The sequence below is a fragment of the Ambystoma mexicanum genome, chromosome 5p, assembly GCF_040938575.1.
Source record: "Ambystoma mexicanum isolate Mex_15411 chromosome 5p, UKY_AmexF1_1, whole genome shotgun sequence".
Lineage (NCBI taxonomy): Eukaryota > Metazoa > Chordata > Amphibia > Caudata > Ambystomatidae > Ambystoma > Ambystoma mexicanum.
The window spans coordinates 1,303,263,833-1,303,289,967 of NC_090930.1; the positions used below are offsets into that span (position 1 = coordinate 1,303,263,833).

A 26,135-nucleotide genomic window follows, 5' to 3' on the forward strand; every position below is an offset into this window, starting at 1 on the left:
CTTCTGTTCGACTGTGCAAATAAACAATGTCCTCTGGACTCATACTAACCGGCCAATAAAATAAAAAATGAGTACCAATTATGTCGGCATGAATGGTACCTGCAATTTAATTGAACAACACCCCAAGAAAGTAGAATTCCATTTAAAGAATAACCAGGTCCCAGATATCACTTTCATCTCTGTAGGAGAACAAACTGGTGATAAGAACCCTTGTCCATTCTTGAAAATCATTCTTCCTCTCTGTTTTAAGTGGCATTTCACACTAGAATGGAACACTCTAAAATGTTACATCAGTCCAAAGTCTGAAGAAACATTGAATCCTGTGAAAAAAGACAATGAAAAACAAGCTCATAGTCTGATGGACATACAGAAAAGAACAAACAGTTGTTTTAACCCATTCAGATAAATGAGGGGAAGGATCCAGTACTCGCCAGAGTATGCGTGAATATTGGAGGAAGCTTCATTAGTGAAGGATTATTAATGAAAATCCCAAAGGATCAGACCATTCCCATAGTTAAATTGATTGATAAATGGGAAGTAGGTCTGGAAGCCCCACATTCTAAACATTTCCTGACTATCCTGTGTATGATAAAGATTTCCATTGGCAACAATAGAATAGAACATAATATTTAGGCAGTGACATCCTCAAATGATTCGCAATCAATTTGGAGCTAGTTAATAATAAAGCCTGGTCACAACTGGGGAGTAAACCCATGGGCTTTGATGACACTGAAAAAGCATTCCAGTCAGCTCAGTTGCTGCCTTATGTAATTGAAGTTCAAGTGCAAGAATAGGTTACCATTCCAGGACAGATGCGACAATTCGCAGCTCCCCTCAAATTTAAGCGAGGACAGAACCTCAAATATCAGGACACCTATATAAATTTGAATTCCCATCTCCAACACCAAAGTTTGTCTTTAAATCAGACACCTCTAGTGGACCCAGAACATGACATAATTTGAATGTTGGTGATAAGAGCGACCCTGAAAGTATCACTTTGTACACAGACACCTTTTATTGGAATGGCGGTTGATGTCCACAATGTTTCTATTGATTTAGGTAATGAACTCATTGGACCAATCCCAAATGACACTTCAATCAACATCAGTGACGATTTTCCTCCAGAAAAGGTTTTTTACTAGGCATGGGGGAATTCCCTGGTGTACTCTTCCTGCCCTTACAGGGTGGAAGAGATGACCTCTGACATCAGGAGGGATGAGGCAGTATCAGAGTCGAGGACCACTACCTTGAATCCCTGGAGCCTCCAGTCCAGGTTAACACCATAAATGGAGATTTCTCCACCCAGCTGCAGAATACCACTGAAATTGCCAAGCCCGAGTTCTTACCAGGTTTCTAAAATGGTCAAAGAACGGATCAATTCTGCTGATGCCTGTGAGACCAAGGAGCAAAGACAAAAGCTGAAGCAGGTATTCCTGGACTTCCAAGATATCTTTTCAGTGGCCTCATATGACTGTGGACACACATCTTCATTCAACCACAATTTCAAAGGACCCAGAGATGGTTCCAGTATTTGTAAAACAACAATGGTTATCTATTGCATCCTTGGAGTCACTCACAGAGATTATTTAGAATTTAGAATCCTCTGGGATGATTTGTCCAATCCACAATACTTTTAAAAACCCGGTACTAGGGATCCTAAAATGAAATGGCAAATGGAGACTATGCACATACCTGAGGGAGTTGAACAAATGGGTCCACATGTCAAGATGGCCACTTCCCTATGTCGATCAAGGGCTGGCACAGATCCAAGGGTCAAAGGTGTACACCACCATTGATTTGACCACTGGCTACTGGACAGTACCTCTGAGTAAGGACGATAAACACAAGCTGGCTTTTGACCTTTGGGGGACAGCAATATGCATGGACCTGAACCCACTTTGGAAACATAAACTCTGACAATAAGCTCAACATCTTTCTGCATAAGGCCATGCCCAATTTGGTCAAAGGGGGAAACCTGGCCTATGGAGACAATGTTCTGACCAGGATCACAGCTGTAGAGGAACATATCGCAGAAATCTGCTATGTTCTAACCCAGTTGCAGAAAGCCAGAGCAAAACTGTCCTTTCAGAAGGCACAATGGTGTAAGGCCTGATTAAACTTCTTAGGGCACAAGATCACCCCTGAGGGTCTCATTCCCCAGGCAAATAAGTTGGAAGCCTTAATGAAATTATCAGACCCTACTACTCTGTGAGAACTAAGAAGCTTTCTTGGACTCACTAATTATAGTTGAAAGTTCATTGAAGACTACACAGAGGTCACTGGACCTTTGGTCCATTTATTAAAGGCCGAAGTCAAGTGGTAGTGGGTTCCAGAACAATCTGAGGCAGTTGAATAACTGATGAGAAGCCTTTCCCAGGTCCCTTGTTTGGCTTACCCTATAATGAACAAAGAATTCTTCTTGGAGACAGGGTTCACAGATACTTGACTAACAGCGGTATTGTACCAAAAGCATGACAAGGTCAACAAAGTCATCTTGTACGCGAGAAACACTTTGTCCTCTGTGGGGAAAAAATTCAATGAATGTGAAAAGGCACTCCTGGCAATGGTGTGGGAGTTGAAGAACTACCACCCATTCATCCAGGCTGAGCACTTCATCGTCGAGACTCCTCACCAACCTAAGTTAGCGGTTTAATTGCTCAAGGTATGCCGCTTCAGGGAGGCGTGGTGGCGGCTTCGACTTCGGGTTCATCTAGTCGAGAAATAACAGTGGTGGTACAAAAACACTGAGCGTTTCCACTGACAGCACCAGAGAGATTTGTCCTGGATCCTATGACATTTTCCACCTTTTTGACACAATGTAAACAACATTTCTTGTGCAAACCTACGCCATTTGAGTCTGCATAAGCCCAGATGGAATTTGTTATTTCTTACTTATCAGGGGATGCCGCAGCTTGGGCAATTCCCTCAGTGCCGAAAGATGATCCCTTATTGTGTGATTGAGAGGGATTTTTTGTGGAATTTGCATGCTTGTTTAATCACCGCAATGTGTCCTTGGATCAAAATAAGGAACCTTTAGCCCTTAGACGAGGTACTAAGGATATGGTGATTTATGTGACACAGTTTAATTGCTTGGTGGTAGAGACCGCTTGGCCAGAACCAAATCAGGCAGTTTTATTTTATCGAAGTTTGAGACAGAGGAGTTGAAGGATCTGACAGCTCATGTGGAACCGCAATCAGAGTCTTGTAGCACCTTGATTGATTTAGCTCTGCTGTTGGGTCACAGATTGTGTGAGTGTAAAGGGGAAAAGAGGAGGACAGATTGGTTTCCATTCATATATTTAGACAGGAGTAAGGAGTTAGTGGGACATGCAGGAGGGGAGCAGGGCGAGCCCATGCAGATTGGGAGTGTTTGGGGTCGATTTTCAGCTGAAGAGGAGAATAGGAGAACTAATAATGGGTTCCTTTATTGTGGGAAGTCAGGGCATTCGATTCAGAACTCTCTTAATGCCCCAGCATGAACCAGGGAGAAGAAAAAGGTGGAGGCGGGAAAATAGAGGGCTCGGTAAGTGGAGGAATGACTACACTGAGCCTTACAGTGGCAGAGATCCCGTCGGCAGTGGCTGACACAATGTAGGTCAATGCCCCTCACATCTATCTTCTGGTGACCCTGATTTTTGACATAGCTAGGGAGATGGTGTTGGCAATGTTGGATTCTGGGGCTACCAGAAATTTCATTGATGTTGCATTGGCAAACAAAGTTAGGACTTCCCACTCGAGTCCAGAAGGAGAGTGAATTGTTACAGGCAGTAGATGGGTCTTGTTTGACATCTTTTCCTATTACCACCCAGATCCAGGAAATGGCAATGTGGTGTGGGGATGGCCATGAGGAGATTATTACCTTTGATTTGATTGCAGCTCCCCAATTTGGGGTTATTTTGGGAATTCCATGGCTTGTGACACATAACCCGAGCATTGATTGGAAAGAAGGACATTTGAAATTGAGCAGTGTGGATCTCATTTAACTGGCATTGGTGATCCCACACATTTCTTGGTGGAAGGGGTGGATCATCAGGCCATGATTGGAGGAGTGGTCACCACTTTGCTGGTGGAATAGCAAGAGTTTGCAGGAGTATTTGACAAGGGGTGAGTCACAGTTACCGCCCCATTGACCATTTGATTGTGTGATTGAGCTGGAGACTAATGCTAGGTTACCTTGTAGTTGGGCCTATGCATTGTCATTAAAGGAGACTCAACTTTTACAGGAATATTTGTTTGAAATGCTGGAATGTCGGTTCATTCGACATGCTAAATCACCCATATCATCCCCATTGTGCACCTTGAGGACTTGCATAGACTATAGGGCCTTAAATAAAGTTACCATCAAGAACCGGTTCCCACTGCCATTGATCCCGGTGTTGCTAGATCAAGCGACGATATCCAGGATTTACACAAAGCTGGATCTAAGAGGGGCATATCACCTCATCAGGGTGAAGGAGGGTGACAAGTGGAAGATTGCTTTTCATACAAAGTCTGGTTTGTTTGAGTATCTGGTGATGCCTTTGGTTTATGTAAGGCTCCTGCAACTTTTTAGCCCTTCATGCAGAGCCTATTGAGCAACATGTGCAACATGTTAAGGCGGTTCGGACGAGGTTACAGGAATATTATTTGTTTGCAAAACTGGAGAAATGTGAATTTCATACCACCAGAGTAGAATTGCTGGGATTTATCTGGAATCCCAGGAATCCTGGGATTCCAGATAAACCAAAAAAGCATTCCAGTCAGCTCAGCAACTGAGCTGACTAGAATGCTTTTTCAGTGTCATCAAAGCCCATGGGTTTACTCCCCAGTTTTTAACACCATCTGGCATAGTTATGGACAGCAGGAAGGTGCAGGCAGTCACCAAATGGCCATCCACCCAGTGTGTGAAGGACATTCAGTCATTTCTGGGGTTTGCTAATTACTACTGCAGATTTATAAACAATGTTTCAGCCATCATTACACCCATTACCCGACTGTTAAGAAAAGCTAACAAGTTCCAATTGGATCAGGAGGCAGAGGAAGCATTTAGGAGGTTAAAGGCTGCTTTCACTAAAGCACCAGTTTCACGTCATCCCGATCTAGAGAAACAGTTTCAGGTGAAGATGGATGCCTCCAAGCTGGCCATAGTAGAAATCTTGTCACAAGCTGATGGGGAGGGCATTTTGCATCCAGTCGATTATTTCTCCCGCAAACTGACAAGTAGTGAGCAAAATTACACTATTATGCATAAAGAGCTCCTGGCTATTAGAGAGGCTGCCCTCGAGTGGCACTACTACTTAATGGGGGCTCAGCATCCTGTAATGGTTATCACAGATCACAAGAATGTGCACTACTTAAGATCAGCAGGAACCTTGAGTACCGAGCAGCTACGGTGGTCAGAATTCTTTGAGGAATTTGACTTTGTGGTCACATATCGTCCAGGTAGGAGTAACAGACAGAAAGGCAGATGCACTGTCCAGGCAGGCGAATACGGGTTGGCCGTGTCAAGTGGAACAATTTATCATTGCAATGGAGAAGAGTGTGGGTGCAGTGACACAGGAGGTGCTTGGGGAGGTATGCAAGAATTTCCCTAAAGAGAAGTGGACGGAATGGGTGAAGAAGGGCAGTGCCAGACTCATTTGGGGTGATTACCCTTCAGGAAGGGAAGTTATCTCTACCCACTGAGATGTTGAGGAAAAAGGCCTTGTTTTGGTGCCATAATTCTACCATGGCAGTTCCTACTGGTGTCAGGAATACTCGGGACATGGTGCAGTCGTACTTCTGGTGGGAGGGTTATGCCTCCAATGTACAGGAGTATGTGGCAGGGTGTGAGACCTGTGTGTGGTCTAAAGCATACCATTTGAGGAAGGCAGGGTTGTTACAGCCACTCCCCATGCCCAAGGAACCATGGGAATGTTGGTCTATGGACTTTGTTATCACACAGCCCAGAGATGAAGATTTTGATACAATTCTGGTTGTGGTAGATTACCAGACTAAGCAAGCTCATTGTGTACCTTGTGATGGTATTCTGAGTGCAGAAACACTGGCGGAATTGTTTTTGCAACATGAAGTGAGGTTGCATGGGTTACCAAGAACTGTAGTATCCAATCGGGGCCCTCAGTTTACATCACGGTTTTGGCGTGCTTTCTGTAAATTACTCAAATTCTCCTGTGCTCTATCCACCAGTTATCATACACAGAAGGATGGTCAAACTGAGTTAATCAGACAATGGAGCAATCTCTTATGTGTTTTCTGGCTGATAGTAAATCCTCCTTGGTCTGGTCTTTGTGGGTGGAAGAATTGTTTTATAACAATGACAAACACGATTCACTGGGGATGTCCCCCTATTTCTGCTTGTATGGACAAAATTGTCAAATGTTGCCAGAAGAGGTTCCCGAGTTTAATAAGATTCCAGCGATGATGGAACACACTCAGGAGCTTCTCAATATATGCGAGAAGGCATGCCAAAATCTGGACAGTGCTAAGGTGGCCTATAAAAAGCAGCTGGACCAGAAAATACAAGTCAGTCCCAAGTATGTGGTGGGGGATCGAGTGTGTTTGTCCACGCAGTATATCAAGTTATTTTGGTCTCGTACATTTTTGGGCCCTATAGGATTGTGAAATGTGATGCAGAAACTGTGGTGCATTTACATGCGCCCTCGCATATGAGGATCCATCCTGTGTTTAACATTTCTTTTGTTAATCCCGCAGTTCCTGGTGTGGTGATACGGAAGGAAGGCTCCGGGCATGATACGTGATGGTCAGGAAGAATTTGAGGTGCAGTGCATATTGGACTCCAAGTGGGGTGGCAAGAAACTCTGGTATTTAATTTGATGGAAGAAGAGAAACCCGGGCTGTGGTGACAAGGGCGGCACATTTTTTATGGACTGTTTCTGGACTGTTTTGAGACTGCGAAGCTGGGACACAGTGCATTTCAACAAAGGATTTGAATATTGGCAGCATTAGCAGCTTCTGCACGAAAACGCATTTGGATAGTGTGGACAGCGTGAAATTGGGCTCTGTCCCTTTATCTCAACTCTTTTTTTTGGCTCTGTGGCACATGACACGTGATTTGCCACGTGAATAAGGAGGAAGCCTTAAAATCAGTGTGCGCCACCCTTGCGGCGAGAAGCCGGGCTCCGGTGACAAGGGCGGCAAATTTTTTCACAGTCTTAACAGACATATAATCCCTGAGTGCAGCGCTGCGATCAGTGATTCACTCAAAGCTGTGCTGTGCTGACAAACATCGCGGGAGACACGGCCTCGTGTAAGAAACATTGCCTTGTTCGAATTGTCACGTTACATATATATCTCCAACCTCGCTATCATGTTACATCACAGCGGGGGTATTTAACCTAAACCCTCTGAAACCTCTGAAGTTCTTTGCTTCACTCGACTGCTAAGAGAATAAATTAGCATACTGCCTTTCCTCCAAATAATACTGCCTTGCCTCGTTAATGATTTACAGACCTCCTGGCCCCCTCTCCTCCTTCTATGAAGACCTAGACCATATTCTCTCTCTCATGTCTCCCTCTCCTACTCCTCTCTCTGTCCTCGGCAACTTTAACCTCCCTCTCTCCACCTCATCTCATTCTCGTCCTCTCATCTCTTTACTTGACTCTTACCTCATCTCCCCCCTTTGTACTCCCCTACCCACTCCTCTGGCTCCACTCTCGATCTCATATTTCTCTCACCTCACTCTTCCTCCCCCGTCTCATCCCTCCCCAACTATCTCTCCGACCACGCCTTACTCTCCTTCTCCCTTACTCCTCCCCCCTCCTCATTGTCAGCCCCTCTCCCTCAGCTCCCTCCTTCTTTCATCGTGATCTATGCAACTTCACCCTTCTCTCTTCCTTGACTCCTGTTCCCCCTCTCTCTGACTTCTCATCCCTCTCACCCGACATCGCCCTCTCCTCACTCTCCTCCTCCTTATCCTCCAGTCTTGACCTGCTCTATCCTCTCACTCCCTTCTCACCCTCTCGCAAACCTTCCCAACCTTGGCTCTCCTCTGACCTTCTGTCCATGCGTCACCTCCTCCGTCGCCTTGAACGATGCTGGCTCAAATCCTCCTCTCTGACAAACCAATCCACTTACTTTTCATATCACTCTCTCTATGACTCCTGCCTCACATCTGCTAAGCGCTCCTACTACTCCAACCTCCTCCACTCAAAAACTTCTCACCACCGCTGTATCTTCCAAACTCTCTCTCGCCTTCTTTCCCCTCCCACTCCAGACCCTTGCTCAAACTCTCTCCTCTCTCCCTCTGACTTTGCCAACTTTCTCTCATCCAAAATTCTCTCTCTCTGCCAAAACATCCTCTCACCCCCTTCTTTCTCCCTTTCTTCCCCATCCTCCTCTTCCCCTCCTCCCCCCTCCTCCTCCTTTCCTCCTTCCCCCTCCACCTATGCTAACATGTCCACCTTCTCTCCTATCATCCCAGCATGTGTCTCCCGCCTCCTGTCCAAAACTCATCCCACCGCTGCCCCTTCTAATCCTATCCCCACCTCCATCATCCCCAAAGTCTACCCTTTCCTCATCCCCTACCTTACCACTTTCTTTAACACCTGTTTCTCCTCTGCTACCTTTCCATCAGCATTCAAACATGCCACCATCATCCCTATCCTGAGGAAACCTTCCGCTCACCCTCTTCTTACCTCCAACTTCAGACCAATCTCCCTTCTCCCCTTCCTCTCAAAGCTCCTCGAGCGCTTAGCATACTCTCAACTCTCTGATTTCGTCTCCTATCAATCCCTCCTCCCCTCCACTCAATCTGGCTTTCGCCCTAAACACTCCACTGAAACTGCTCTCACATATGTACTCAAGTCTCTCCTCACTGCTCAACACACCAAGCAATCCTCTATCCTCATCCTCCTTGACCTCTCTGCAGCCTTTGACAGTGTTGAACACCCCTTCCTTCTTAGCATTCTGTTCTCCCTTGGCTTCAAAGGCTCTGTCCCTTCCTGGCTCTCCTATTACCTCTCCAACCGTTCCTTTACTGTCTCCTGGGGTGGCAGCACCTCCTCCAATTTCCCCCTGTACTATGGCGTTCCCCAAGGATCTGTACTCGGACCTTTCCTATTCTCTCTCTATACCTCCCTTTTCGCTCCCATCATCTCTTCTTTCGGCATCTCCCACCACTTCTACGCGGACGAGACCCAACTCTTTCTTTCCTTCACCCCCTTCACCTCCGACATCCACCACACTCTCTCTTCCTGCCTCACGGCCATAAAAAAACTGGATGTCATCCCACTTTCTTTCCCTCAATTCTGACAAGACTGAAGTGCTTTTCTTACCTCTTAACACTCTCTCACCCTCCCTCCTCCTTTCATCCACTTCCCTCCATCCAATCGCCCTGTCTCTACCCATGCCTGCACCCTTGGCCTTCACATCGACTCCTCTCTCTCCTTCTCCACCCACATCTCTCTAACCTCTCGTGCCTGTCGGCACCCCCTCTTCAACGTCCGCACAATCCGCCCCTCCCTCACCTTTCATGCTTCTAAACCCCTAATCTCCTCCCTTATTTTCTCCCGTCTTTTCTACTGCTCCTCTCTTCTCTTTGCCCTCCCTACTTCTCAACTGACTCCCCTAAAATCCATCTACCACTCCTCTATCCGCACTCTTTGTCTTCTCTGCCCTCGAGACTCTATCTCTACCTCACTCTCCCAACTCAACTGGCTCCCATTACTCTCACAATTGAAATTTCAATTCCTCTGCCTTGTCTACAAATCTCTCCACGACCTACCCCCCTATCTTTCCTCCCTCCTCTCATTCTACTCTCCCTCCCGCTCTCTCCGCTCAGCTGACCTATACCTTCTCACTGTACCCCCAGCCCCTTGTGCCTCCTCATGTTTCCGCTCCTTCCAACTCTTGGCCCCCCTCCACTGGAACTCCTTACCCCTCTCTATCCACTCCTCCCCCTCCTACCCATCTTTCCACTCCTACCTTCTTCACCACTCCCCCGACTGACTCTCCTTCCCTACCGCTCACCCCCTATCCTCTACCCATCCCTTCCCCTCCCTCCTTCCCCTACATCCCAATGACCTTATATAAAATGCTGAATGTAGGCCCTTCGTCACCAATCCCCCCTGACTCTCCTTCCCTACCGCTCCCCCCCTATCCTCTACCCATCCCTTCCCCTCCCTCCTTCCTCCTCATCCCCATGACCACATACAGGAAGCTGTAACCATCTAAGGTTGTTAAACTCACCTGTGAACTCCCCCTCCTCCTCCCTCCTCCTGAGTTAATTGTTCCATATACTGTACCACTGGTTTGTTTCAAGTTTGTAAATATGCTTCTTCTTTTGTACTGTTGTTATTCTGTAAAGCGTTTTGGAGTAAAGCGCTACATAAACTCAATAAACATAAACATAAACATAAACAAATAACAGCCCACCTTAGAAAACTGTAAGACAGCTGGCGGTTTGACAGGAAACATAAAACAAAAATAAAAAACCTGCAGTAACTAAAAATAAAAAAACACCTTATTTTCACAGAGAGTGCTTCGGCATATAGCAGCAGCTAAGGCACACTGCCTTCAAGGTACTTTTACATCTCATCAAAACACCCAAACGACACATACTTGAATACTGTGTCATCTAAATTGAGGTATTGAGGGAGGTTAACAGAGAAATCACCTCAAAAAAGAGAAAAAGCAACACGAGGCGACTTGAGGCAAAAGTATTTAATACATCATCAAACCTTATTAAAGAGGTTCTGTTTTCAAAGCAAGATGAAGCTGCGCAGCAAGGTCCTATAGGATGACCACAGATGCCCAGAGTGGGACGGCTCTTTATGTTGACGAGGTAAGAAGTCAAGAACCACACACTATACTTCACAGCTCACCCAACAGAGCGACTACTCCTGCAATATCTACAACAGCGCAGGTACATGCACAAAGACTAAACCAAGTCGATTTATCCTCCGACATAATACACTCTTGGAAGCGTGGGATAGAATACAACACTATGACAAAAAGAATACAGAAAAAAATAGATGATCATTTTGGCATAAAGAAAAGAACAAAAAGCCTGAATGACCTTCAAAGTGAGTTCACAATGTCACCACCTAGTGTAGGTCATTCTCCCCAAGGAAATCTCGAACCCTTTCATCTAAATGACATACAAAAAGAAAGCAACAGAGGAAACAACATCAAACATCATACAAGAGGAGAACTGTCTCTTGAGATAGATCCTAAGCAAATAGGAGCCACGGAAACACAAGTGTGCAACAAGATCTTAACATCTGAATTTTCAGGTCAACACACACCAGACAAAGAAGAAAATAGTCAAACAGGAGCAGCAACCCACTCAGCGTTGAATTTTGTCCTCAATTCCCTAGTAACAGTCTTTGAACAATTGAAGTCAGAGGTTCAAATGCAGGCGGGAACTGAATTGACTAGAGAGTCAGCCAAAACAGAGGCAGCCCTAATAGTATTAATCACTACAATTATTACAGTCACTATTCCTTCCTTGAAAAACTTGAGAACAGAAACAGCGAAACAAGGACTAGATCTCTCTGCTATCCAAAGAGCTCTGGAGGAGAAAAAAACAGATGAGACCAACCATAACATCTTGCTCCATGAAGCCCTTTCTCTTCTTAAATCTCTTAAACATACAAACACGGGAGAAGACAAAGACCCTAGAAAAGAAGAGTCTCAAAATAATCTCTTCGACGATACTCCTCTTTCCGAATCAGTTTTAGAGGAGTTCAGGAGACTGGCACATGTGGTGGAAGAAGTGGAAGAAGAAGTAGCTGAGCCTCAGCACACAGATCCAGATAGACTGACACGGAAACAGAAGATGCGTACTCCGGAATGGATTGAAGCTGGTAAACATCACTCAAAAGGCAGAAGAAAAGCAAAAAATGAGAAATCAATAAGAAAAGCACTACTTCGCTCTAAGAAGAAAAAAAAAACAAATAAAGAAAAAGAAAGAGCAAGCAGCTCTAAAGAAATAGTAATAAGCACAACAGGACATAAGACACCAGAAGACGAGCTACAGGACTTAGCTCAAAAAGATCAAGACCCCTGCACATCTAATAAGGGGGAAAAAAAAGAGATCTGAACGGAAAATTGTCCTCTAAAATAATGGCAGGCAAGACAAACATCAGGAAAAAATCTATGTCCTCGAATCAAAGCAGACAAACTCCTGATCAGTCTGAAATAACTAGTGCAAGTGTGGGCCAGCAAACAGACCCACAAACAATACATATTGAAGATCTACAGCATCTGGGATCAGAGATCAGTAATCTATCAAGCCTTCTTAATAAAAGGGAGGAGAAGGGAGGCAATAGCCATAAGAAGAGATGCCTGCCGATAAAAGGCCCACCGAGGGGCAACAATTTTTATGATGAAGGGGCTTAAATCTACATCAGAAATTGCCATATTCGAACCAAAACAAAAAACTAGAAAAATGGCTCCAATTTTCTTGAAACGCTCCTCACTGGGTCACAAAGTACCCTCCTTATTGAATGGAAGCAAAAATGGTCAGAGCAAGATGATGGCAATCGAAGAAGACCTAACTGATATGCCGAAGAATTGCTCGCCTAGAGAACATGGAACAGAGACCCTGCAGTGTACAATGCAGGAGGAGGTCTCTGAAGTCCAAGAGTATGCGTTGCCAAAACTGTGGCTCAAGGAAACAAATAAGATCATGCAGCATAACTCCCTCTGCAGAGGGGCAATTTTGGCCTACATCAATAAAATTCCAAACCTCTATCTGTTTGGATCAGGTGACATTAAATATGTGAAATTCCCGAATAGAAGCAATCCAAAGCTTGCAGAAGTAGGCTTTACATCAACAAAAGCAAAGAAGGCAATACAAAACAACAAAAAAAGAACTGGACAAAATCAATTTACAGGTTTTCCTCACGGTGCCAGAGGAAGCCACAAGAGCCAAAGAAGAAAGCAAGAGCCCAACTTAGAGGTTTGCTGGAAATGCAAGATCTTCAAACTCGACTACATCTTCAAACTCTCCAGGGAGAACAGGGGAGCAACAGGCTAGTACATTAGCTGCCCTGTTGGAGATTCTCACGCAAGTTCTACAAAAAATAGGCTTGGGGTCGCAGAATCTTTAGGCAGGACACGCTAAGTGTTGTGAGTTGGAACTCTTGTGGCCCAACAACGTTTACTACCAAAAAATTGAGAAACACTCTTTTTGGTAATACAGACATTTTTCTCCTCCAAGAGACGTGGCTAATGCATCCTATACAAATAGAGTCTACTCAATCCTCACGATTCCTGCAACCCAGAAGGCAAAGGGCCGCCCATCAGGGGGGCTCCTGCTGGGTCTTAGCCACTCACTAAGCAAAGAAGTGATTCTATTATTCAGCAACAAAAATGGCATACTGGAATGTAAAATCAACTTACTATCTTCACTAGGAGGGTTGCAGCTTATTATAGTGAATATCTACTGGAACCCAGCACAGATTGACCTCCAAAGCTTTCATTCCTTATTATCATCATTATTGGAAAAGACAGCCCTGGAATATGGTGAGGCCCAGATGATCTTGACAGGGGATCTCATTGCACAGTGCATCAAAATCATAATCAGAAGTGTAAGCCAAGACAATCTAAACAATCTGTGCTAGGGGAACAATGGCTTAACTACCTGAACTCTTGGGGCCTCAGTATGCTGAATGGGGCCTTCCCAGGTGAAAGCTTGCCAGGACCTACTTGGTCACGTGGCAACTCCTCCTCTACCCTGGATTATATGTTTGCTTCAGAAAGCATACTGTCAAAAAATATGCACATGGAAACCTTCTGGGGAGAAGGGAGTGATCATGCCCGCCTAAAATTAGTCATCTCTGACCTCAACATCAAGCAAGGCGAAAAATATGTCCATGAACTATCATTGGAAAAGGCAAAGCGACCCTGTTAAAATACAAAAGAGAGGGGAAGAAATTCAACGACAATCTCGCCACAATTCCAATGAGAGAACAAAAAGAAAACTGCTATCCTGAAAACTTTGTTAAATGTATTTGGTCCATTCATCCACCAGGCTCAGGAGGCCTGCAGGGAACTACTCACCATCAGCACACATTCGACGAGGAAACATGGGAACATAAAAACGCCTATAGGAGAGAAATTAGACAATTGAGAAACCACATTACTGACCAATCAATGCTACAAGGAGAGTTACAAAAACGGAAAAGGGCTTACATACAATGGACCCTCTCAAGAAAACACATTCGCTATCAACAAGACAGTTAACAGATGTTGGAGGCCCTTTGCAGGGACAGCAGTAGAAACTTTTGGTCCATCATTAATAGCTCGGACAAAACAAAAAAACATAGCACCCCTCAATGTAATCTGGTCCCAGAAAAAAGCTGGAACGACTATCTTACTCAAAATTTTAAGAGAAACCAAGAGGCCCAAGAGACTGTGTTGGAACATGACAAATGGGAACTTACATTTAGCACCCAGTTTATAGAGGACTTAATAATAAAAGCTTTGTCCTCGAAAGCTGCTGGCCCAAATGTCCTAACATACCAAGTACTAAAATATAACCCTAAGACCTGGGCAAACCTATTGTATCTCTTATACAATGAAATAATGGCAAGTCAAACCTTTACGGCCTCCTGGAAGCAAGCTATTATTATCCCATTCTACAAGGGGGGCGACTGGACATCGAAAGTAAAATAATTATGAGGATAATATTGAAAGATTTGGAAGATTGGGCCAAGAAAGCAAATATCATCTCAAAATTTCAAACAGGTTTTAGAAGAGGGATGTTCACCACCCTAAATAGCCTAGTACTGAGTTTACTGACTGAACATGAAAAAGAGGCAGGAGAAGGACCCATCTATGGAGCCTGGATTGACTTCTCCAGAGCTTTTGACCTGGTTCAGAGAGAACGTCTATGGGCAAAAATGAGGAATTGGGGAGCACCAAGTGGCCTGTTATCAATATTAATAGACCTTCACAAAGACACCTCACTGAAGGTTCGCCTCGATGAAGCCTGTCATCTCTCCGAGCCAATTATGGTAACAAAAGGAGTTAGACAAGGGTGTTTGGGGGCACCATTCTTCTTTAACTTATATTTAGCAGACCTAGGGCCTTTCTTGCAGTCCTGGACATTGGCTAGCCCAGTACTTAATACAACTAAGGTACATTGGCTCGCCTATGCTGATGACATCGTCCTTATCGACAGGACTGCTATTGGGCTTCAACATCTACTGATTGGATCAAGCAAATATGCCAAAGTAAATGGCCTTCTAATTAACCCTAAATAATCGAAGATTATAGTGTTTAAACATCCAAAAAACACATAAACTTCACAGGTTGGACACTTGAAGGCGAAATCATCCCTGGAGTAGAAGAAACAATTTACTTGGGCTATGCAGTACATGCCTCTCCATCACTTGGCAAAATGGAACAAGAAATAGGTCAGAAAATGGAGAGAACAGTTATACAGTTGAAGAAGATCTATCGCAAGCTCTGCAAATTCTCCTTCATACCCTAGTGAAATTCTACACTGCAAAAGTAGGTCTGATTATTTCGTACGGTCTGGAGACCAAACCAGTACTGTGGGAACTAAACTGGCAGAAAGTAGAAGCCCAAATTTGGAAAAGGACCCTGGGCCTGCCACTAAGCCTACCCATACCAGCCCTCAGATTCAAACTAGGCCTAAAGTCCTTAGAGCCACTAGCAGCATGGAGGCTCCTCTCATTGTATAGGACAATAGTAGATCCACAAAAAAATTCATCATACGAAGAAATCAACCAACAACTATGTTCTCACAAATCGAATATACTAGAACACCTGGAACAAAAGGCCTCAAGAAATCTGAAAGAAGCTGACTCCTCCTTCGAAACACTGATTGCCAACCCTATGAAAGCAAAACAAGACATCAAAAATAGGGATTGGATCAGAACTGGTGAGAAGATGCGTCAAATTAAACCACGGAACAGCTTTTTAGTAGTGGACAAAAACTGGGCCAGTTACCAAAGTACTTCATGAAACATCCAGAACAGGAATCGAGAAATAATTTCCTAAGGGCCCGACTTAATATTTTCCATACAGGAGAAATATTGAAAATCAGAGGGCAAAAACAAAATGCAATCAAATCTTGCAAAATGTGCGCAGAACCAGTCAATCAAAGCTTGAGCCATTTACTTTGTTACTGTAAAGTTACATGGGACATAAGAAGAAAATATTTTTCCAAATTCGTGTACAAAGAGGACTGGCTGCTCGCAGACAACTTTTGGAACCTGCTGATTTCAGGACATGACACAACCCTAACACTAGCGGTAAGCCAAGTTCTGTTAAGGGCCGGGTTCATCCATACTTATAGTAAATAGAACACTGTCACTGCTCTCGTAAGACCACAGAGAGCTGGCTAAGAAGTGATTATAGACAGAAAGGACCTCATGATCTCCATCAAGAAGAAAACCTGGCAGAGGAACCAGAGAATAGTGACCAACAAAAAGTAGTCAAGAGACTTTCTAGGATGGCTTTCATTTTTTGCCGCTCTCCTCTCGCCTGACTGTATAGACCATCTTCTACCTATCTAAGTTAAATGGGAAATGTGTTTGTTTTTCTAAGTCTTTTTGTGAGTACAAGTTGAATGCAATTGTATATTTAATTTAAAACATTTTCTTCTAACGCCTCTATTTTGTAAAGGTCAGTTTGACCAAAAACAAATAAAACATTTTTTTTTTTTAAATTTAAAAAATGATGAATGGGTTGTGGTCCTGAGGATGCTTCTTGGGAACCTTCGGCGATGGTGCATGCAGGACATTTTGTTAGACTATTACACCGGGCACATCTGGATAAGCCAATTCCAGGGGAGGGCCCTAGAGGGTACTGTGAGGGAGGAGGGCTGTTTGGGAGCACAGCAGGCCTACCTGCGAGCTGGGAAAGCAAGAAGACTACATTTCCCATGAGGACATGGGGTTTTGGAGGATGTGCGCATGCCCTCATGTGTTATTTGAACCTCTCCCTGGCCGGTGCTGCTTGTTGGTGATTGTTGGTGTTGCAGGTATGGGCCGGAGGACAGCAGGTTGCAGAGGGTAAGGACCCGGGCCCCCGGTGGTGAGGAAAAGTGCAGAACACGACAGACGAGTTGGTGGAGTCTCGGCTTCACCTCTGTCCCGCACGGAGGCGCGAAGCAGCCTGATGGTGATGGCTGTGTGACCGCTCAATGCGGGAGCTGGATTGCCTGGGAAAGGTGCCGTTGCCCCCCCCAGGCCTCAGTTAAGTGCACCCTGGTGATCTGGGGGCAGGGGGTGAAATGGGAACACTTCTGTCTCCAGTGTCTTCCCTCCTGATCTGTGACACTCTGCCATGGACGGAATAAGGGACTATGTGCAGGCCCTTCTCCTGTTCCATGGCAGCAATTTTGTTTGTTTACTTTTTATTACTATTTTCAATGGCTGCCATGGAAAGGGAGAACGGACTACGTTTTTAAGTTGCAAAACAGTGGAGCGTTTCGCAACTGAAAAAAATGCTTTTAGTACCCTGGTCTTCCAGGCTGAGGTACTAATAGCAATAAGCCCCTCGCAGGGGAAGCATTACCACTTCAGGTAATGCCCTGGGGCCTGTGTTAAGGCCCTCACTTCACTCTGGCATGTAACTCTGGGCCCTGGGGCATTACCTGATGCATTAATGCCCCTCCCCTGCTTGGGGCTTATTGCTTAAATGAAAGTCAGTGTATTTCTGAGCTTCTTTGTACCTTCCTGATTTCACTCTCCCCCACTTTTTGTGTTGGTTAGAGTACTTACTGAAGGACAGCCTCGGAGTTCACCGTGCAACATCCATTGCCCACACCGCCCATGGCTCCTACCCATAAGGGCAGTTCCAGTCGGCCCAAAAACACCACCTTCGAGAGCACCAGCACCATGAAGGCCTGGCTCAATTACCACTGCCAGAACCCATACCCCACCAATTGTGAGAAGATCATTCTGGCCATCATCACCAAGATGACCCTCACCCAGGTCTCCACCTGGTTTGTCAACTCATGTGTCATGCTCAAGAAGGAAGAAGGAGAACAAGGTCATGTGGTGGGAGGAGGGGGGCGCACAGCAATGCGTATGACCACCTCTTTGGCAGGGACAACAAGGGTAACCCGGACAAGAACAAGGTTGACAATGAGATTAACCTGGAAAGCATCAACATCGATCAGATCTATCAGATCGATGACAATGATGGCGAACAGAGCAATAAGGAGGAGAAAGTGGAGCACCTCCAACAGCATGAGCTCCTGTGCTTCGACAAGGGCCACTATCTCTCTTTTCTGGGGTCAGAGGGGCTGAAAACTAAGGACCCGCTGTCCCTGGGCAAGGAGAGCCAGACTGCACACCCGACCCCAGGCTCAAGTCCTCCTCCCCACCATCGCAGGTCAGCCACAGCCCTCCCCCCAAATCCACCACCCCACCTGCCTCTCCAGCCATGGACTCTACACCTGCCAGATTGGCAAGTTTTCAACTGGATAAATGGGGCTTTCCTGGCCCAAAGTTCACTTAAGAAGATGAGGTCTTTGTTGGGAGTCAAATACCACCATGGTGGTCACCACATCTACCATCATCTGGAGAGCCAGTAGCACCAGTGCTCCTCTGTGTCAACAGTGACTCTGGGCACACTGAACAGCAAGAACACAAGAGAGTGAAGCAGCCCAAAAAACACAGGTAATGCACCACCATGCACAGCCACAGCCAGCCTACCCGGCCCTCTCTACACATGCACTTGATAGTTGCGATTTGAGCCTTTGTTCAGGGGCAGCAGTAGGAAGTGTATTCTCCATTAGTTTAGAGAAGGAAAGAAAACTTCATCCAGTACCTAGCATGAAAAAATAAAACGCCATTGTGCACAACATAAATTAGACTAAAGTACTTGATTAGAAGATGGAGCGGCCGGTTTGGTAATGAAATGTTTTGAAAAAAGTGCACTTATATAAGCATCCCATCTCCCTATGAGTCCAATTAACCCCATACATTTTTCTCCCTCTGGTGGGACAATAATTGTTTTTTTAAAAAGAATGTTTTTAGCTTAAAGTGGCAAGAGTGCCACATGTTTTCACTGCACCCTCATTCCCCGAAACTTACTAAAGCAAACTAGTTTTAAGTCATTAGAATAGGGAATAGTCAGATAAGGAGCGCCACCTGCGAAGCCCCACTCACCCTCATAAGTGTTCCCAAGTGATTGTGTCCGGGTTATGCTTCATTGTCTAACGTGATCCTATGACTCTTTTATCCAGAAAGAAAAAACATACCAAGGAATAACTCACAACCTACAGTCGCCATTTCAGCGTGTACGAGACAAGTGAATTGTTCTGCAGATAACCTTATTCCAACAAACCTGCTCAAGTCACGCTTTTCCAACTTGATGTAGTCAGTGAGTATTTTCTATGGGTAAATGCAAACCAACCCATTTAGCCCACGCATATAGACCATCTAGTTTGGCTAACAGGGTACTTTTCCCTTTGAAAAAGTCCTGTAAAACGATTTTCCAGAGTAACTGGAGTTGCTGGTTTAAGTTCTAGTATTTCACTTGTCCAGGGGTGTTTCGTTGTAAACATAAGTCAGCCGTTCTGATTTTCTACTCGCCATTAGTACCCAACGCAGCAAATCCATGGGATACACTTCATGTGGATTGGCTTGCTTCTGAGCCATACCACAGTGTAATCCTGTGGACGCACTTACATGCATTGCGTGCCAGGTACAAAAAAAATCCTCCTATTCATTACTATGGAGCAACTTGACCCAAAATGGTGCCCTGTTGCTCCGTAGTAATGAAGCAGTATGCGCGTTCTAGTGTTCCTAGAACTAACGCATACTGCTGTGACGACCTTTTCAAATGGCAAAAGAAATGCGCTTGAAAAGGTTTTGCTACGACATTAGTATGCCAGGGCTACAAACCGGGAATACTAATGGCAGGAACCGCCTCGCTGGCGGGCCATTATCTTAGGCGGGAAATAGCCCACCGACTTGGTGGTTATTGCCATAATACAGCAGCACGGAATTAAACAAACATTTCCCATGTTGCTTTTATGAACGATTCTTATGTCTTCCTTTTCGTTTGTTTGCCGCTGAGTAGCTCAGCAAGATGGGACCACGTGCTTCTTAGCCGGCACTTCCTTTCGCCTGATTTATCAAAGATTGAACTTTCTCAAAGACTTTGGCCCTCATTACGACCCTGGCGGAAATTGACTGACCGGACCGCAACAGCGTAAATAGCGTTTCCGCCATTGCACGAAGGAGCAAAGTGCGGCCAATCACGACCCATCGGGCACGAGCATTACGCCATGGCGGAATCCGAAAGGCTGCGAAGGCGGAAATGACCCCAAAACGGCCCTTACCGCCGCCGTACGCTGCACCAGGTGCAATACCGCCACCCATCTTAGCGGTCACCGTAATGAGCGGTCACCGTAACGAGCGTGCACCGCAAATTACGGCCACCGTAAATATACGGAAACGGAAGTAAAAGCATGTGGCCGGAACGGGAAACAGCACGCCGCACAACTATAAAATCCGAATCCCAACACAACCATAAAAAATCCGACCCTGACACACATCCCAACCCGTTAGCAACCCCAGTTAAAAAAATAAATATGGGAAAGGTAGCCAAGAAAGCGTGTGACCGCAAGCGGCAGGTACACTTCTCCCGAGAGGAACTGACCGTGCTCACCGAGACCCTACAGGAAAATTCCGCCGTCGTCTTCTCCAGTCAAATGACCAGGACGGCCCTTGCCAACAAGAAGGCCATATGGGTCCTGGTGGCACAGCGCGTAAGTGCGGTGGGGACAACACCCCGCACGCCACAGCAATGTCGCAAGCGGTGGGACGACCTGCGGATCCGCGTACGCAGCATACTTTCTGCGAACAGGAACATCGCCACAGCTACCGGGGGGGGTTCAGAGTCGCCCATCAAGTTGACCCCCTGGGAGGAAATCTGCGCCTCCACCATAGGAATGGAGAGCATAGAGGGAGTCGGAGGGATGGAGAAAGGAGTGCCGACATCCGGAGAATCAGGTAGGTTGGCCAAGAGAAACAATGCGAAATCCACAAACCACGAACATGTGCAGTACCATGTGACCCCATAGTGCAATACATACTTAGCCCTGACAGCGCCCTCTAAAAGTCAGAATGAACAAACAAATCAATCAAGAAGCCATAAACAACCCCTACATGTGCAGCATGCACCCCCTAACTGCAGGCAGCCAAATGAATGCATCCTCAATCCACACGAAAATGAGACCACCTCCAAGGCCCAGTCCCAAATCAGCCTCATGTACCACCCCAATGCATTTGATACGTTGCCATTCCAAATCCGACAGACCCATAACTAACGCTCGCCCCTCTTTACTCCACCACAGGGTCCGATACCAACGACGAGCTGCAGGACACCCCTACCAGCACGCCTGCAAAGAGGGCCAGGACCAACGTCCCAAGAGCCTCCACCTCAGGTGCAAGGATCAAGAAACGGCAGCAGCAGGAATCAAGTGGCAGCACACTGGAGGGGACTGCAACAGGCACCCCAGCAGCCAGCAAGTCCACAACCCCAGCACCACAGGTCCCCCCAAAGAACGTATCTGATGGCACCGCCTCTGGTGGTAGCAGCACCATAGGTGACACAGCTGTCATGCCAGCATGCTCCGACACGGAAAACAGTGCTGGCGACGTAGGTACCATCCATGACCTTTCCCAATCCCCCTGCATGTTCCATCCCCTACACCATGACGAAACCACGCAGGGGCACCCTGAAGACGACGACTGGCCAACCCCCACAAGTCCTGGGCCAAGGCAACATGTGTTGAGCAGCCCCCCTGTCACACCACCGCAAATGTCCATGGCCCAGCAGAGGCAACAGTCCCTCGACCTGCTGATCGAGCAACAGCAGGAAGCGTCCACGCTACTCAAGGACCATGCAAATGAATGCGGGGGTTCCAGGGCAGCCATGGAAACATCCACCGAGACACTCAGGGCACAAATAGAGAAAAGTAGTGAGAGCCTCAGGGGAGAAATGGAGAGAAGCACCGAGAGCCTGAGAGCACAAATGGAGAAAAGCACCGAGAGCCTGAGGGGGGAACTGCATGCGACGTCCAAAGACGTCTGTGCTGAACTTGCTGCTGTGCGCCGTGTGCTCTCGGAGCTCTCACAAACCCTCAGAGACATGCATGGACGCGAGCAGGCAGAGACCTCATCCGTGGCAAGTTCCGTCCAGGGCAGCCCCCAACGCAGATCTGGCAGGAACCTGCGCTCCACGGGCAGGGGTGCCCCTGATACCCGTAGAGGGGGCTTGCAATAGCGTCTACCCACGGACAGCATGCATATTTGGACACTGGTGTTGGGGGGGGAGGTAGTAGGGTGGAGGGGGTGTGTTGGGCTTCACTGGGTGGCGGGTCCATAGGGTGTATAAATCAAATCACATTAACAATACAGCACCTCATTATCATCCAATGACATGTGTGGACATTGATATTTGCGTACGAGGCCTTCATAGGCGTACAGTCCACAATGTGCCTGTACTACACACACACAGTGCCACAGGTCCCCTTTCCGTGTAATAGGCACCATGCGTGGTTGCTAGAAGCATGCATCTATGATGCTCTGTCGGATTGCACGTGCATCCTGTGCCTCATGGACTCCTTGAGGTGCCTCCACATCCCCACCCTCATCATCATCATCATCTTCAGGTGCATGCAGTACAGCGTCAGGGGGCATGGGCACATTCCTACGTATGCACATGTTGTGCAGCATGACACATGCCATGACCATCTTAGAAACCTTCTCATGGCTGTATATGAGTGCCCCGCCAGACCTGCTGAGGCTGCGGAAACGAGCCTTCAGTAGGCCGAATGCCTGTTCAATGACCACACGGGTACGTGAGTGGGCATGGTTGTAGTCCTCCTCATGCTCGTTCTGTGGGTTCCGGATTGGTGTAAGGAGCCATCTCTTCAGTGGATACCCGGCATCACCTGTATGAGACGAATAAAGGGTGTCAGTGGAATGATAGTGCTAAGTAGCCCCCCCCCCCCCTGCAAGGTCATTGACGCATCAAATGGGCCACGATGTCATGCATGAAATGAGACTCACCGAGTAGCCAGGATCTGTGCCCTGCGTGTCGCTCCATGTAGCGTGGTATTCTTGTGTTCCTCAGGACCATAGAATCATGGGTAGATCCTGGAAATCTGGCACAACAATGCGTAAATATCTTGTTGGAGTCACACACCATTTGCACATTGATTGAATGAAATTGTTTCCGGTTGCGGTACTGGACCTCCATGGCATGTGGGACAACCAATTCAACATGGGTGCAGTCGATGGCACCAATGCAACCCGGGATGCCGCCAAGTGCATGGAATCCCACTTTAGCGTTGGTAATCTCCTGGTACGTGCGTGGTAGTGTGATGTGGTCGTCGGCGTGCTTCAGGAGGGCATCGTGCACTTGGAAGAGTGTCCGTGAGAACAGTGGCTGTGAAATGCCATGCAACTGTCCCACTGTGTGCTGGTAGGTGCCTGTGGCCAGGAAGTGGAGTGCAGACACCACCTTCAGTAGGGGTGGGATGGCGGTTGGGCTATCTATCATGCTCACGAGGTCAGCATGTGTCATGTCCACAATGGCGATTATGGTGTCCCGGTCCAAACGGTAGAGGGTGTGGATCTGCTCAGCAGTGAGGTTGAACGGATCGGCTCGGAGGCGTGGGATTGCGGGCCGCCTGCGTGGTGGTGGTGGCAGTGCTTGTGGGCCTTGCTGACCCTGCCTTGCCCTCCTCCTCCTCCTCCTCCTCCGTCTCCCCTGTGCGCCCGGTTGTTGTACCTGTTGTTGTTCGTCGTCTTCTTGTAGTTGTAGCACTTGCAGTGCTATCTGGTACCCCAGGCCCAACATCGCTAGTCCTGCCGGTAGCATTTTGGAGTGGGAGTGGTTGTGGGAGGGGTTTGGGTCTGCAATATATGTGCTGTCGGCCTGTATGGCCTCCACCTGTGCTGATTGAATGAATCTGTGGCAGATGCAATCCCTTCTGGTCGAGCACGGCCCGCACGTAAGGCTGCATTTGGCCGCATGGCATCTTGGGATTGGAATCATGTATCAAATCCCGATGGCAGTGTGATGTACTTTGACTGATTTTCATGGTATGCTCCCATTGTTACACATGCTATGATTGCAGCCGCTTACATACCTGTGAAGAGTCAGTGGTATGTAGGGCTCGATCGATGGCCGACCCTCATGCAGCACAGTAACGTACTTCACCGACGGGCGTGGCGTCCCATTTGTGATTGCAGCCAGTTAGCATCATGACACACAGCCGCACTACATTGATGTAATTGTGAATGCAAGCGTTCACAGAAGCCTTTTCGACGTAATGTTGCAAGTGAGGAATTCGAAGGCCAGCATTTTTGGTTTTGAAGTAGCGGCGAGGATACGCCCACAGGTCTGGCTGGAAATGTAACGTTCTATTGTAGAATGTCCTTGGGACATGGCCCATAACGAGCAGGCAATGAATGATATGAATTGATTGGGATGCGCAATAGCGTAGTGGACGATGAGGCAGGACGTTCCCAAATCCATCTTGCTTCACAACACTACAGATCCGGCCAGGGGCACAGTGGTTTTTGCGGACTGCATTACGCACAGACGCGATGGAAGTTTCACATATCATGTGAGTGAATATTCATGCGTTTTCATTGCGGGATGAGGGAATGATGTGTGGATGCATGGACTGATGAATCCGTTTAGGGTCTGCCATGTACATGGGTTTCTTGGTTCACTCCCCTTCCCCTGCGTTATGTGATGCAAGGCTGCCATAGTGGGACATACGTCTCTCTGCCCTTGTCGGATCCTCCCTGTCTCGACGCGCCTTCATACACTTGTGTCTAGGCACGTTACTAATCCCATGTCATGGGTTCTATCTTGACGGACGCATGCACAGTAACCGACGTTGCCAATGGTGTATTTAGCTCGATTGGTTTCGTTGTGATTCGATACTGGATTAGGGGTGTGTATATTCCTTTGGAGTGGGCTAGCATGCATATGGGTGTGGATTTGGTGTGTTGAATGAAGATTGTAATGCATCATGAGTCCCGTAATGCAATCGGTTGATTTGTGTTTCTTTTGGGTGACAGGTATCTCCTGCCCTATTGCAGATGCCATCTCTACGCCACTCCTCCAGATGGTTTTTACTCTCGACTCCTGCAGCTTCGGGTGAATCAGTGGAGCACCATTTCGATCATATGGGACGATCGCCAATGGGCCACATGCCCTTACGCTGTACTGGTGGCTAGGTGCAACATTTCGGCCTTTCAGCTCGACTAGTGCCTGCCTCATGGGACGGACCTGCGGTTCTTGCCGCTTCCATGTTGCCTTTTGGAACGTTGATGTAAGCCCTGTGTGCCATGATGGTACAGGGCGTCACACAAGTGGAAGCCGGTCAATTATTGCAGATGCAGCCCTCGGTGATGATGGTTGTTTTGGTGGGATTTTGCAAATTGATGTGGGGCCTTTGTCATTTGGATGTGCATTTAAATTGTATTCCGATATTTGTCGTGTTGCGTTGTTCTTTGCAGGTGATGTGGCGATTTTCGCTTTGTGGCGGTATGTATTGCGTGATGATCTGCTTTGTGTTCCGCCTTCTGAGTTGAGTTGTGTGGTACAGTACTGGCCGCGTTTGCCTACGTAGCACAGTATGGTCACGGATAGAGGCTGCCATTGTGTCTGTTTACATGATGTGCTGTTCAGGGGCGGGGGATTGGCTTTTGGCCGACTGGTGCCTGTCAGCCAGGTCGATTGGTGGAATGATGGGTTGTTCAGAATGTGGCTGGTCACAGGTGACTGTGTTTGCGTGCGTTTGTTGGAGGGGGACTGGGGTCATGTCCATTGGAATAGCTTCTGTATTGATGCCATCTGTGCCCTGCAGCTCCCATCGGCCCCTCTTGGGATGGGCCTGGCTGCTCAGTCACTCTGCCGACTTGTGTGGTACATGCTTCTGCTGATGGTTGGTTTGTTTACTGGCATGAGTACAGGGCTGGTGCAATCCCCCTCAGGATGCTGTTGTGGATGTTGCCTTGCGCTGGTGGCAAGCGATGGGGGACTACTGTTGTTTTGTGTCATGTGTTCTTGATTTTCATTTTGATGTGTTGTACCTTCACATGCCTGTGCTGCGTCAGTACGGCTATGGTGACATGCCGTACATGGATGCCCACTCACGGGGCGCTTTGAGCCCC

General features: G+C 47.0%; 1 pseudogene; it reads left to right on the forward strand.

Moving 5' to 3' along the window:
• Nucleotides 1-26,135, forward strand: part of LOC138480647 (iroquois-class homeodomain protein irx-1-like) — a 59,333-nt pseudogene that overhangs the window by 14,345 nt on the left and 18,853 nt on the right.